The sequence below is a fragment of the Daktulosphaira vitifoliae genome, unplaced genomic scaffold, assembly GCF_025091365.1.
Source record: "Daktulosphaira vitifoliae isolate Bord-2020 unplaced genomic scaffold, ASM2509136v1 Scaffold_5, whole genome shotgun sequence".
Taxonomy (NCBI): Eukaryota; Metazoa; Arthropoda; class Insecta; order Hemiptera; family Phylloxeridae; genus Daktulosphaira; species Daktulosphaira vitifoliae.
Genome location: NW_026099576.1, coordinates 4,155,432 through 4,169,008, shown reverse-complemented (window position 1 = coordinate 4,169,008; position 13,577 = coordinate 4,155,432). Strand labels below are relative to the sequence as shown.

The window sequence follows — 13,577 nt, the reverse complement described above, 5'->3', positions numbered from 1 at the left end:
TGTTTTTTTTTTTTTTTTTTTTGACGTGTGTAAATCACCCCTGCCCACTGCGGACTCGCGATTTTCCGAGAGTGAGTTTCCTGTAGGTCGAGACTACTTAGTCGTTTTGGTCGGTCGCGCACGTGCTGAACGCAAGCCAAACGTCGAAGGCGCTCCGAAAGGCAACGCCGACCAAAAGAAAAGTCCAAACAGCGAATTTTGGCAGCCGGCCAGAGCCAAAGAGGCAAATGAAATTTTTGACACAAACTGGCCTCGATTAATTTTAGTCGGCCTTAGACATTCCGATGAGCATGTGTACCCGACGCTGTGAAATGCTCAAATTGTGTGCCTTATGTTTGAAGGCGACGGATTTCTCCGACGGCGTTCGAGTCGATAACAATCGACGGTCTGTTGTTGCGCCCGAACAAATTTAAATTATAATAACATACGACCGTCGGCCGACGTACTCTCCAGTGAAATAAAAATAAAATAATGATAATAATATTTTCATTGTCCCAGAGAGATATGTGTCGGTTTGGATGCGTACGGTCCCAGAGCCTCAGGGGGTAAATCATGTCGGAATCACGTTTCCCGAGTATCCGATTTGTCCGGCCGATAACGTTGCGTTTGATTATTATTCAAAGCCCGACTGTTTTGTTGTCTGCGTACAACGAGGGACATCAAATGGCCGCCACGGCCACCGCGCTGTACAGCAAAGCTACGTGTCTCTATCAATAAATTCCCAAGAAACATAAATCTCGACTCGGCGACGTTAAGCTGCAAATCAAATTGTCGTTCCAAAACATCTTGTAAGTAGTTCGATACAGCGACGGTCTCCAAACGGCTGTCTTCATTGAGATGCCAATACCGTGACGTTTGCATAACACTCCAAACTTGTGAGATTTTCGCTCAAATTACGAATACAATTAAAAACGAGCCGGACACTAATTGTCATTCTAAAGACAGCACAACGAAATTTGCATTTATTTACTGTGCGTTTGTTCCAGGAAAATATCATAAAATACTGTTCTGGTAAAGCGAATGAAATGCATCAAATCAATTGTAAAATTCTCCAACGAATACAAGTCGATAGTTTTGTTTTTACTATCTGCTCGTTAAAAATTGATACTTGGAGCGTTTCCAAAGTGTCGCTTTAATTTTGCAACTACTAGGATTTTATTGCCCGTTTTTTTTTTTTTTTTATTTACTTGCGTTTTACCAACACTGGGTTTGTCACCATCGCCCAACGAACCTCCGCTTTAAGCTTGACAGTAACGGTATCGATAGAACATTGCGATGACAACGATCACATTAACAATTATCGAATCTGCGTTCTGATTTAGGTTAGTTAAAACGCTTTATTGTCTCCCGAGGTCGGCAACTTGCGAAAGGTCATTTCCATGCCGAAATAATATTTCAGGGCTGTCTGTCGATCAGTATCGACCCATTACGTGTCGGCCGCATACGTTTTATTAACAAATCTAAAAAACCAATTAAACGTTTAGTGTAACGTTGTGATTAAATAATGACATGACTAGCAACAACCTTGTTCAATCCGCTAAATCATGTACGGCTCGATTTGCATATAGACCGAAAACACGAGTCACATATTTACGCGATGCATGAACTAAGAGACAGAGAGACGGTTTTCACGTTCTTCCCTACAGAAGTAAATCGATACACACTCTCTCGCAAACCACTGGGGCTGCCACGAGACACGTTCAACGCGTTTCCAGTCTATTTCATCAGAGTGCTGTTAGACTTTTGCTCTTAGACTACCACTTGCCAGATAAATTATTACCCGGGCGTTTTATCCACATCCTTCATTCTTTCATTTCCATTCATCATTTGTCAGATGTCACCAGCAATCCAAGTGGCTCCGCCGACTAACGACGATAAACCAACTTTTACTTCAAAGTTGACTCGCTGTACACATCAATCTCAATCACAGTTCAAACGTACACGATAATTACAAACTCCTTTCAGGCTGATGAAATCGCAATGCTCAGATCAATGCTGTTCTATTAGATTTATTTACATCAAAAGGTAAAAAGCATTATTTAGAATAAACCATGAGAAATAAAAAAAAAATGAATAGTTGTTTATGCGAGAAAAATAAATACGCATTGCATAAAACTCTAGATTTTAAGCTTTTAAAAAAATAGAAAAAATTCAATATCAATTTAAAGTACACTAGAATTTAATATCATTTAGTTCAACGAAAAGTGTACCTTTTTCAGAACTACTCAACTCGGCGTTACGGTTATAACCTAGTTTTATTAATACGTTTCAACACTAGCTAAAAGCCTAAAAGCTGCAGATGATAAAATTACCAATTTCCTTTTATTCACTTTTGCCTGCCGTTATTTTTTGTATTATAAAAAGTATGCCTGCACAAGTGTACACACACAATTCAAATAGGGAGACGATTGCAGGCTTTGTTTATATGAAAAATATATCACACTCATTTGTAACACGACAGTGTTGCGATCACATGTACACACGGTTGTTTACCACACACACCAGCCGACATAGTTTAACTAATAACAAGCGGCTACTTATTTTGGTTCGCCGTGAAACCGTTCGAAACAGATGGGTTGCTGTGGTCTGGATAAAAAGTTGTTTCTACGGTATAGTCGTCTGGTAAACATGACATTAAACGACCAAAATCACGCGTGAACACGCAACCCCGAGTTTAACACCATTAATTCACGCCGATGATGTATAATAACAGAATCAACAAAACGTTGTTAAAAAACGTGTTCCATATGAAATTTCATTAATTAGAATAATCAACAATGAAACCCCGTTGGTTACGGTTGTACTTCAATAAAAGTTCCCTGGCAATAGTTTTATGACAATTGAAATAACTGCAGTTTTGTGTTGACAACAGCCGTACAGGTAGGACCATTCCGTACGGTGAAATAAAAAAGTAAGAAACCGTCGATTCCGTTTGGGTTTCATTCGAAAATTGTGCTTACTACGTTTGGCACCCCCAATATTCCCTTAAAAAAAGAAAACGGTGGCTTTTGTATACGAACAAACGTGCCGGGCACAATGGTCGGTCACAATTTATACAATAAAATAATAATATGTTGTTGTGTAAAAATGGTTTTACCTGCTTCTTTTGGGCGTTTAATAATAATGCTGTACCGTCATGATACACACTGAAAGATATCCAGACGAGATTGCGTTATTTTTAACCGCGTAGAAGATCATTTATCACGATCGATATGGTCGTTGGACGGGCTGAACATGAAGTTTACTTTATTTACAGTGCCATGAAATATTAGAGGATGCGCAACAAATAGAGCGCAATGATGCAAAATAAAACTGAGTTATATAGCATACCTATCTGTGCTTTGGATCTAATTACAGTAATTTGTAAAACTGTTTGAAATCCTTTTGTGTTCATAGCAGAACTTCCAACCCCCAAAAACATACACAAGCACCTTGTGGCACATGAACGGGTCTTAACGAGTACGTTGAACTTTTGTTGCTAACAAAATATTGCCAGGGTACGATTACTCGAGCAACTGCACGTACGAGCCGGCTTAAAAATACACATCTAGTAGTTTTTCAACAAAGTTTTTATCGGTTAATAAATATTGCTCGAACACAAAGTTTAATAACATATTCTTATAATAATAAAATATTATTATAACAGAGCGCATTTTCTTTTGTAAATCCTCTTTACTACACACTTGAGCCCTTGTGGTCGTTTATCAGACATCCAACGCACACTCCTCTGGCGCAACGTTTCAGTGCGTCCCACTGCCGCCGCCAACCCCTCGGACCCTTTTCTACATGGCTCGCACCCTCCCGACTCACAAAAACAGGTAAATGCGCACCATATCAATTACAGTGGTTACTAAACCCGAAACATTGTAAAGTGCACTTTGTCTTGTCGCAATTATGGACTGGACAAATCGTGTTTCAAATTATACTCCAACGGATTTTTGCTTTAGCTTAAATGCGTTGTTGGGAAGCTATTGGTTTTTATTATATCCTGTTTTTTTTTTTTCATTTCTTTCTTCTCACGAATACCCCGTTTCTTCTGGACCGATTTTCCTCGACGATACGTCTAAAAGATCATAAATTGTGTCTAGTTGAATCTATCAGTGGCATAATTTCGTAAAATTCCAAAATTTGTCACTTTGCATTCAAATAACTATTTAGAAAGGAAAAGGATCATTACGAGATTTTTATTGTAGTCTGTTGCTAGTTAGTTAAGATACTTTTTAGACATTTAACTTGCTGGCGAAATAGTTTTTTTGGAAATTGTACTCCAGTGGAAAAAAAACAATGAGGGACTTAAAAATCAGGCCAACAATTTTTCTTGACCAATTTTTGAAAATATTCCTAAAAACATACGTGTTTTATTTGAAATTAAAGCTAATATAATGTACTATGAGACGAAAAAAGAAAAGCTGTTTAATAACTTTATGCGTAATTAACTAATTACTCCAAAAACCATAAAATTTACTGTAAAAATGAACGATTTTTATATGATTTGTACAACAATGAAATGTTTAGATTATTCAAAAATTAATTTAAATGAAAGCTTTCCTGTCAATGTTGATCACTATCGAGTTTCAACGTACACCGGAGTCTGCTAGCCGAATCCCCACTATGCTGAGTTTAACTGTACAACTGTATCGTTTTTTTATTTTTTTTTTTTGCGAATCGATGTATCATTAATACCTTTAACGATTATAGTCGTTAATAATTGTTTACCCGACAGGTAAGTGGGTAGTTAGTTTTTATTATTATTACACACATTACATACCGATATTTGGATAATTTATCATGTGAGAAAGTTATAACTTGTGTCATGCAAAACCACATAGAAACACCGGAATCCGTTGAATTCAGAATGTATTAATTTAATGGAATAAAGGCAGTCGATGTGGATGGTATGTCTCGATTAGCGACATGCACACCTCAGACCCAATGTAACAATATTATACAACCGAATAACAAGCACCTGCGTCCACCATGGAGAACGTCTGTGCTGTAAACAAAAAATTATATAGTAATTCTAGTCAATATATTGTTGAAATTACAACAAAACTGTTATTTTATTAAAAAAATAAAAACGTTTTTGATCTACAAGGGTATATTTTGAGTTACAATGTCTGCTCAGTCCTTCTACGTCATACCAGAACATTTTATATTAAATGTTAAATTTCGTTCATTATTCTTAGCTTATACGTTATACGAATTTTTAATAATAAAATGTACTTAGTGTTCCGGAAAATCCAATAAACGTTTTAAATTTAACTAATGCAAAACGCTACGAGATTAAGTTTTCGCATCGCTGAGAAACATATAAATTATTCACCTATAACAATAATTCTCCATTTCTGAGAAAAATAATTAAAATGATGTTACCTTTGTGTTTTAGTACGGAAAATTCACGACCATCGCTAATCGAATTCACTTGTCTCCAAAAAATTCTATGCCATCGATAAAAATCGTTTTCTTTTTAAATGTTTCTACGTGTCAGTGGCGTAAATGTAGAAATGCGGAGAACACGACTGCATTAACTCTAGAAGGTCTTTCTGACTTTCTAGAATACAATTTTTCTTTTTTTTTACTATACAACTCAGAGTCGGCGCTAGGTATATGCGGAGTGTGTCCCTGCGGATTAAGGGGCTCCGTAAATTCCGTCGACGATCAAAGAAAAATAAGTTTTTTTTCATCACTAAAAAACTTATTAAGGTAAAATTATTCGCACAAGACGCCGAGATTTATTACACTGCTACAATAACCGCATTGGAAAGGTGTATTTTGTGTTTATCGCATTGGAGTCAAACTCGTAGTACACTTACGCCATTACTAAATATAAACATGATATTGCCAACAACGTTACTTAAAAACCGTACACGATACGAGCGCATGAAATACATATTATTTAAGGTACTTCATGACTTTATTTAAAGATTTATTTGTATTTGAATAAAACAATAACTGCACACGGTTGCCCATAACTTGTTAGCACAAAACGTTGCCGTTTATTAGCTTTGTATCAATAATTCAATGTGAATTCAATGAAGCTATGAATTTCCCGATGGCCAACTCTAACTATGTGTAAGTTATGTTCAACGAGATACCGCTAATTTATGAGCACACCATCGACTAAGGCCTTGTCGACTCTGTCCATTATGCGATAGTGTGATCGTGTACCTCCCCTTTTATCATTACAATGTACTCAGTGTTTGCAAGTAATAAATAGCGAATGCTATCATCGATATCGGTCTAAATTGCCACTCAAAGTTCAATAAACCCAGTTTTTTTTTTTTCAAAATAATCTTTTTAAACATAACACGACTGAGAAACTTACTTTGGGTCGTCTAAAGCCGTAATGGATCGTTAACCGGTAAAAATTAAATAGGCTAACGTTCCGTTGAACAACACACATTAATGGCGCGTTATTAACAAAGTTTGTGTACTTTATTGCTTTATACGTACGCAAAGAAAACATTTTACGCCAGAAAATTACTTTAGATTGTTTCCTTATAAAAATTAATGAATACACTTCAAATAAATAGATTGAATTGTGTCGTTGTAGAAGTTGTCAATATATAACGAACGATGTTTATTCGGTAGGTAATAAATGCTCAGCATTTTTAATCAGTGGCTATTGTTAAACTTGAAATTAATTACCAATAAGATGAATTAACTGATTATTTATTTTGACGTTTTAGCGTTTTGCTTCGAAGTTAACAACTAACACTATCTAGTATTTTTTTTATGTTTTCGATCTGATGATAAATACTGCTATAATATAATTATGTTAATTGCCGTAGAGCTACTAAATAGTTGAATTCACAAAAAAATTATCACGATAAAGTGAGAACAGCTTCATAATGAACGAAAACATTTTTTGCGGTGAATTGAGTGAGAGAGGTTACACAGGAAATTGAAAACAAAGTTAATTCTTTGTTACAAAGAAAACTAATCAAAATGAAGACTTCTGTCAACATATTTTTGTTTGAACTTGATTCAAACCATTTATGACTTGAAACGAAATTTAAAAATATGCCCTTCGGAGATGATGTCATTATTTCTTTAGTTCTCACAAAAAAAAATGTTATTCTGGTCCAGGCTTGCTTCTCGATTTTTATTTTCATAAGCATTTTTGAAATATTAAAATTAAGAAAATTAAATTTATATTAAACTGATATCTATTATTATTAAATTGTAGACAGTCTTCTCATAGACTTTCATTTATTATTAACTTATATGAAAAATGTGTAAGTGATCAATGATATAGGCATTTATTTTATGTAAGTTATTCGCTAGATATATCAATATAAATTTCATACATGCCATACTCAATGATTTTGTATGTAAATGTTAATTAATAATTATTATTACCGCACTCCTATTCCAAATGTTAGTTTATAATTTGGTAGATATCATTTACAGATATCGACGAGTTTGTATTATCCTATGCATCATTAATCATTGATGATGTGTGTAATGACAGTCAAAATGCAGTGGAGAGAAATAATCCATTTAAAGGGTTGAGATAGTTTCGACTTTTGACTCCTAACACACATACATACGTTAAATCATGAAACATTCTACTTAGGAGCAAATATGATCAAACGGATTATTAATATTGTAAATAGTTAGTAGTCTCCTCAAATCGTGCCAAGTAAATTTATTATATAATATTTAAATTTTCTAGCGTATTAAAAATGAATTCTCGTGTTGTCCAAATTACCATCAACAATAACTACAATCAAAAAAGGAAACGATGCGATGTAAATTATGTGAACCTATCACTCAATGTCTTTTGAATGACAACATGGACATTATATACACGACTTTCTTTCCATGAACAGCCCTATGAAACGAACCGCTTCATAGAGCCGAACAAAATTATAGATATGTTATTATTAAAATTAATTTAAATACATTTGATTGATTACTTTTAAAAGTAAAATAAAAGTTTAATTGATATTTTTTTATGTTTATTGTTATTTAAATACTAGTTGCCTTTACAAGAGGGTTCCGGTTTTATAAAACTATTGTTGTTACTAAGTACACAAGTGGTGACATTTCATTTGACGAATGTATAAATCCAACGGAATTAAAATTTCCTCCCTTCTGGATTACGTTTCAGAAGAAATGATTTTGAAGAAAAAAAACCAGACGAATCACATCCATCATACTCAACGGGGTGTAGTTTTGCATACGGGCACCCAACAATAACATAACCGTTGACAATATACAGTCATAGTATAATATGTATATTATTATTATGTCGTAAACCTAACTTCCTAGACGTATTTATAAGGCACGTTGCGAAATGAACAGATTGCAGAAGCAGATAATTATAATAGGAGAGAATAGCAGTCTTCTGGATGTATTTTTTTTAACACTCGGAAGTATTTTAAATAGAAAAAAGGCTTTATCTTCGCTGGACCCGCATTCTTGTCGTTCTCCATCCTTTTGTCGCCGTTAAAAAAAAAACACAGTAATATAATAATCACCACAACAGCCGTTTCTTGTGAATGGACTGTCAAAGGAGATGGAGGCCACCCGTGGATAATAGCTGACAAGAAAAATAAAGAAATTTACCGTTTTGAGACGATAGGGGTAAACACAAATAGTGTACACACACGAATACGGTAAAAAATACACAGGGTTAACATTTTTTTACCTAATAACAGTAATTATTGTTATATCACTACGCGAGTTTTGCTCGTTTGAGAAACGTTTATTTTAGCCCTTGACAGGAAAAGGCGGTTCTACGTTTACGATAAGAAAAACTTGTGGAATTTAAATTGAAGGGGGTAACCTACTGATAATATTTAGCCTGATGTCATATTGCTCTTGAGTGGGACCAGAAAAACAAATATCACTTAAAAAGAAATAATAACACAAATAGGCATGTAAAAGTGTTGTGTTTAAAAATATATATATCAGCGCCCATATTATTATGTCGATTCTTCCAAAAAAAAATGTTCACATTAAAACCCAACTGTTTTTGTTTTATGAAAAATATTTCAAATAATTATAATTAGAGTTTTAATTTTTCAAACAGTAGAAAGCTTTTAGGGATTTAAGATGTGCAATCGACTATAAGTTGATTAATTTAGTCGACGATGTCGATGTTACTATGCAAATCCTGCTGAATATTAATTGTGTAAGCAATTAAATGCCAATGGCGCAAAGTAACCAAAATTTGTATTATAAAGTGTTTAAATGAATCAAATGAATATTTAATGGAGAAATCTGTTTACTGGAAGATTCTAATCACAACTGCTTTTGATCTGATATTCCTAAAGTATTGCATTTAATTAACTATTATTTTACAACAATTAAAACCTGGTAAGCTGGTGGCTTACACGATATATCGTTTACAGAACAAATGACCACGCAAATACTTTTTGAATAATGTGCCAATTTTTTTTAGGGTGGTCTTGTGTCAGACTCATTGCCCAATAAACCATGCGTAGTTAACCTATTTTATTTAAGGCAGTCACATAACAAAGTTGCGTCATGCATAACAAAACATTTTTATTATAATCCGTTTCTCTTCGTCCTCCTACGTCATAACAACGAAATAAAAACAGCATTATTATTTCTTCGGTAGCATTTTTTATAACTTATTATTGCAATTATTCAGATATTATCTGTGGATATCATGTTTATATGTGTGATTTAATGCTGGCAATTAATTTATTCGAGAACACCAAATAATTTTTCAATGCTTAATAGAACAGCTCTGTCGCTCTGTGAACATTGTCATAGCACAATCATTCCGTTACATTTTTTTAATCGAAATTGCAAATACAAATAAAGACAATGGAATAAATTAATTCTTTACTAAGCGCAGGTTTACCAAACGTCCCTGAATAATTAATGCAATCTTTAAAGTTAGTTACTAAAACACGCTCTTGGGTACTTTTAATTCCGTGTACACTCAAATGATAGACGTGGAATACCATACAATTACTTGCGAACCATTGCACTAATTGTTTACACATTGTGTACACGGTTATTTTAACCAAATGTAAATGTACGCGTATATGCTAAAGTATGAATACATTATTACAACTTGATATGGGGTATGAAAGCAATCATTGTGAAATGAATAAGGTCGAGAGTATATTAATCACAATGTCCTTTCGGTTGTGTACTATTTAACAATTCACTTTGGATAAAATTACAAAATAACTAAGTAATTTCTTTGAAACAAATTGAATAGACCCACCGCCAAAAGTAAAAGTATTTAAATATAAAGAAAAAATTTATTCGTAATTTGTAAACGGTCAAATATACGTTGAATGTATATTTCAAGTAAAACATGATAATATTTTTTTCAATTTAATTTTCTGTGAATTTATTCTATGAATTTACTAATTATAACCGTGTTTCTAGTTAAAAGTCTTATTGATGTTTACAAATTTTCATCTAAACAATTTTTTCTAAATCTATTTCGAGTTTTCAGACCTATCAACAAGCTAGTTTATGAAATTCACAAAAAAAATACTCACTGGTCAAATTTTTCAAAACTTTTCGAACCTAAAAGTCATTAAAATGTTTTACTTCCGAAAGTTGTAAAAAGTGAGAGATTACCCCTTTTTGACCCTAGTCAAACATTTATTTTTATTTTTAATAAGAGATAAAAGGAAATAAGACATTTATTAACGAAAGTAAAAACCATAAAGTTGAATAACGTAATTTATAGTTGTAAGTATTCTAAACACCTTCTGTATTTTATTTCATAGTTTTAGCTATAAAAGTGAATTTATGTCCATAAAAGATGTTAAAAATACATTTGACGGGCTAATTAATGAATTCAACACATTTGAAAATCGAGTTTGCAAGTGTTATGCATTGCATAAATTATGATTAATGTGTTATCATCTGTAACAATTATTATCCCTTTAGATAAACGTGAAAATATGTTAACTGTTGCCTAAAGTATTTTTATGGGTCTCAACAAACGCAGTATTCAATCATAAATGTTATAATGGAATTTATGTTTGAACGTATTTAACCGCTTTATTAAAAAGTTATCAATTCGTCATTGTACTAAAACAAAGGCTTTTTTACGTATTTCCAGAACGCGTATAAACAAAGGGGACTTAACCTCTAATGTCAACGTCGGAAATAAACTCTATTTCGACCCAACCGCGACAGTAACGTAAATAGTTATTGTTACCCGAAAAATACGACAAAAATAAAGATGAGAAAAAAAGCTGAGAAAAATCTAAGATTAGATACAAGAAATAATCATAAGTTCTATTTTCTTGACTCTCAGTAATTCTTTGTTTTCCTTAGTTCTATTTTTATAGGTATTACAGCATATATACTCTTATAGAAAATACAATAAAAACCACGAACTCTTCCTGAAGATATCAAAACTGTTAGTGACTAAATCATCTGTCGAATTATTAATTGACATTTAATGTATTTAATGTACACAAATTATGCAGGCCTTAATAAATTATAAAATCGTGGCAGCCTTTTTTACATGTCAAATGCAGTATTGTAATCGCACTATTGCTAGAAGCTATTGAATCGTACAAAAAGAAATACTAATTTAAATGTATAATGTGTTTGTCATTTAATGTCTAGCGGTTGATTTACGGACCAGCTAAGTTCTGATTACTTAGTAAAGTATAATTTCATGCCTACACAAAACGTTGGGATTTAATAATTATCTTATAGAATTTTCTATGCTCTGAGCCGATCATGAAGTCTATATATTACATCTAGTAGTAATTAAACAGGCAAGCAGTCGATAAGAATGAAATTCATGAGATTTATCGGCATTTGGAATCTGCTAAAGAGAATAAAAGAAAAGTAAAAGATTATACTCTTAGCGAAACCCAATGAAGCGTATCTTTATGGCGCAGTTACTGTAAACTGCTCACAAAACCCTAGTGCACATTAATAATTAAAACGTTTGTTACATTTTTAGAAACTTTATTTAAATGAGTTGTTGTTTTAATTATTATTACTACACTTGGTAGTGGCTGAAACCGTGTTAATATTCGCCATGGAGATTGCTTTGCACGGTTTCATCAAAACCATTAAACACACCGGCGCGACTCACGGAAACGAACAACAAAGGGACCACGTTAAAGCAATGTGCATTATACGGTACATGTATTATTTTTTTTATGAAACCCAACGAATGAATTTGTTGTCTTTTTTGCGATATTGTTTTCGAAACGAGTCGAGTCTCCCGAGTGGATGTATCTCGCGAGGATACAATAAATTACACGGTACGTCCTGTGTGAATAATATTCGCGTGAATGCACCTGCGAGCAGCCTAAACAAGTAAAACTTTTTTCGCATTGTCGTCGGCCACCGGTTGCCCAAGGAATTTTTCGTCAAGTTTCAAAGAATAAATTCTTTAACTACCACTCGAAATCACTAAAATTTCTCTCTTAATGGTCTTTAAACGTATTTATCTATTATTATTGTTAATATTTTATTCGTTTACAATCGGGCAGATGGTCAACGGGAGCGTTGTAACGGTGAAAACCACAAGTCCGTACGGTAGGGGAGAGAAGCCAAAACAAAATTAGTTTTACGTTCGATCCGTTTGCGAATATGCTACAGTAGTTTTTTTACCGAGTACAACACCTACACTAAAAGAGAAATATACTCAATACTGCGTTGTATTTTTTCTCTATGTGCTATAATTACAAACATTTTATTGCTAATCGATTCTAATTCAAACGTAGAAAGTACGCACAAATTCAGAGATAAGTAACGAATAGTTTTCAGAGAGTTTTCCTACAAATATTTTCTTGAAATCAATGTGCTTGTGCCGAGTAGAATCTATTATACGTAAAACACGTGCATTTTTTTAAAAACACTTCTGGTTGGGACCTTAATAAATAACTAAACACATTCACCGCAGTATAATCGATACGCAACATGTTAAAAATCAATATATAATTTATTGTTGTGTATTTTTGTATTTTCACGCCGTGTAACGCCATCGTGAACACCACATTCGTAGAACTACACTTACTAAAATACACTCAATATGTTTCCAGAATAAATATAATCGTGTTTGAAAACAGTACACAACGCTGTAGGTTATTGACTTTATACAGTCGTAAGGTATGCCCTATTAAATTTCTTCCGTTACTAAATCACTGAAAAAAGCTGTTTCGAAATGATACGTTCAATAAATGTCTTTGATTTTATGGCATCGCGAAAAAAAAAACAAACATCCGTCTGCTTTGAAAACGCGTACATTGTTGTGTTCGTCGAAAAACAGATTTTGCTTGCAAATTGTATTATTTCGAAAGAGTTATTCTCGTACACAGTGCCCGTCGCAGGAATCGAGTTAAGTCTATAAAAATGATCTTTGAAAATTGGCTTTTGTTGGAATATATTATACGGGCGGATGCAAGACATAATAACGCGAATACACGTTTATTAAAAGTCTCATGATAAATTATAGGAGTTTGCAACACATCCCAAAGTAAAAGTGTTGGCCAACAAAAAAATAATCCGCCACTAACATTACGCATGTACATTATTAATACGCTCGTGCATACTTTATTATTGCTCCAAACGCGAGTGATTTATTTCTATAACTGCGCAAA

The 13,577-nt window shown here is 33.4% G+C and overlaps 1 long non-coding RNA gene across 6 annotated transcripts in view; it reads right to left on the bottom strand.

The window, feature by feature from the left end:
• The window catches only part of LOC126906880 (uncharacterized), a 19,651-nt gene extending 13,759 nt beyond the window's left edge, over positions 1-5,892 (bottom strand). For 4 of the 6 annotated variants that reach the window (XR_007704374.1, XR_007704378.1, XR_007704376.1 and 1 more), the window contains exons 1-2: positions 5,374-5,892; positions 4,769-4,993 (exon numbers count right to left, since the gene is read on the bottom strand). This is a non-coding gene — a long non-coding RNA (uncharacterized LOC126906880). The remainder of the gene's footprint in view (positions 1-4,768; positions 4,994-5,373) is intronic. The other 2 variants (XR_007704377.1, XR_007704379.1) reach the window with 2 other exon arrangements.
• Between the last annotated feature and the right edge of the window lie 7,685 nt (positions 5,893-13,577).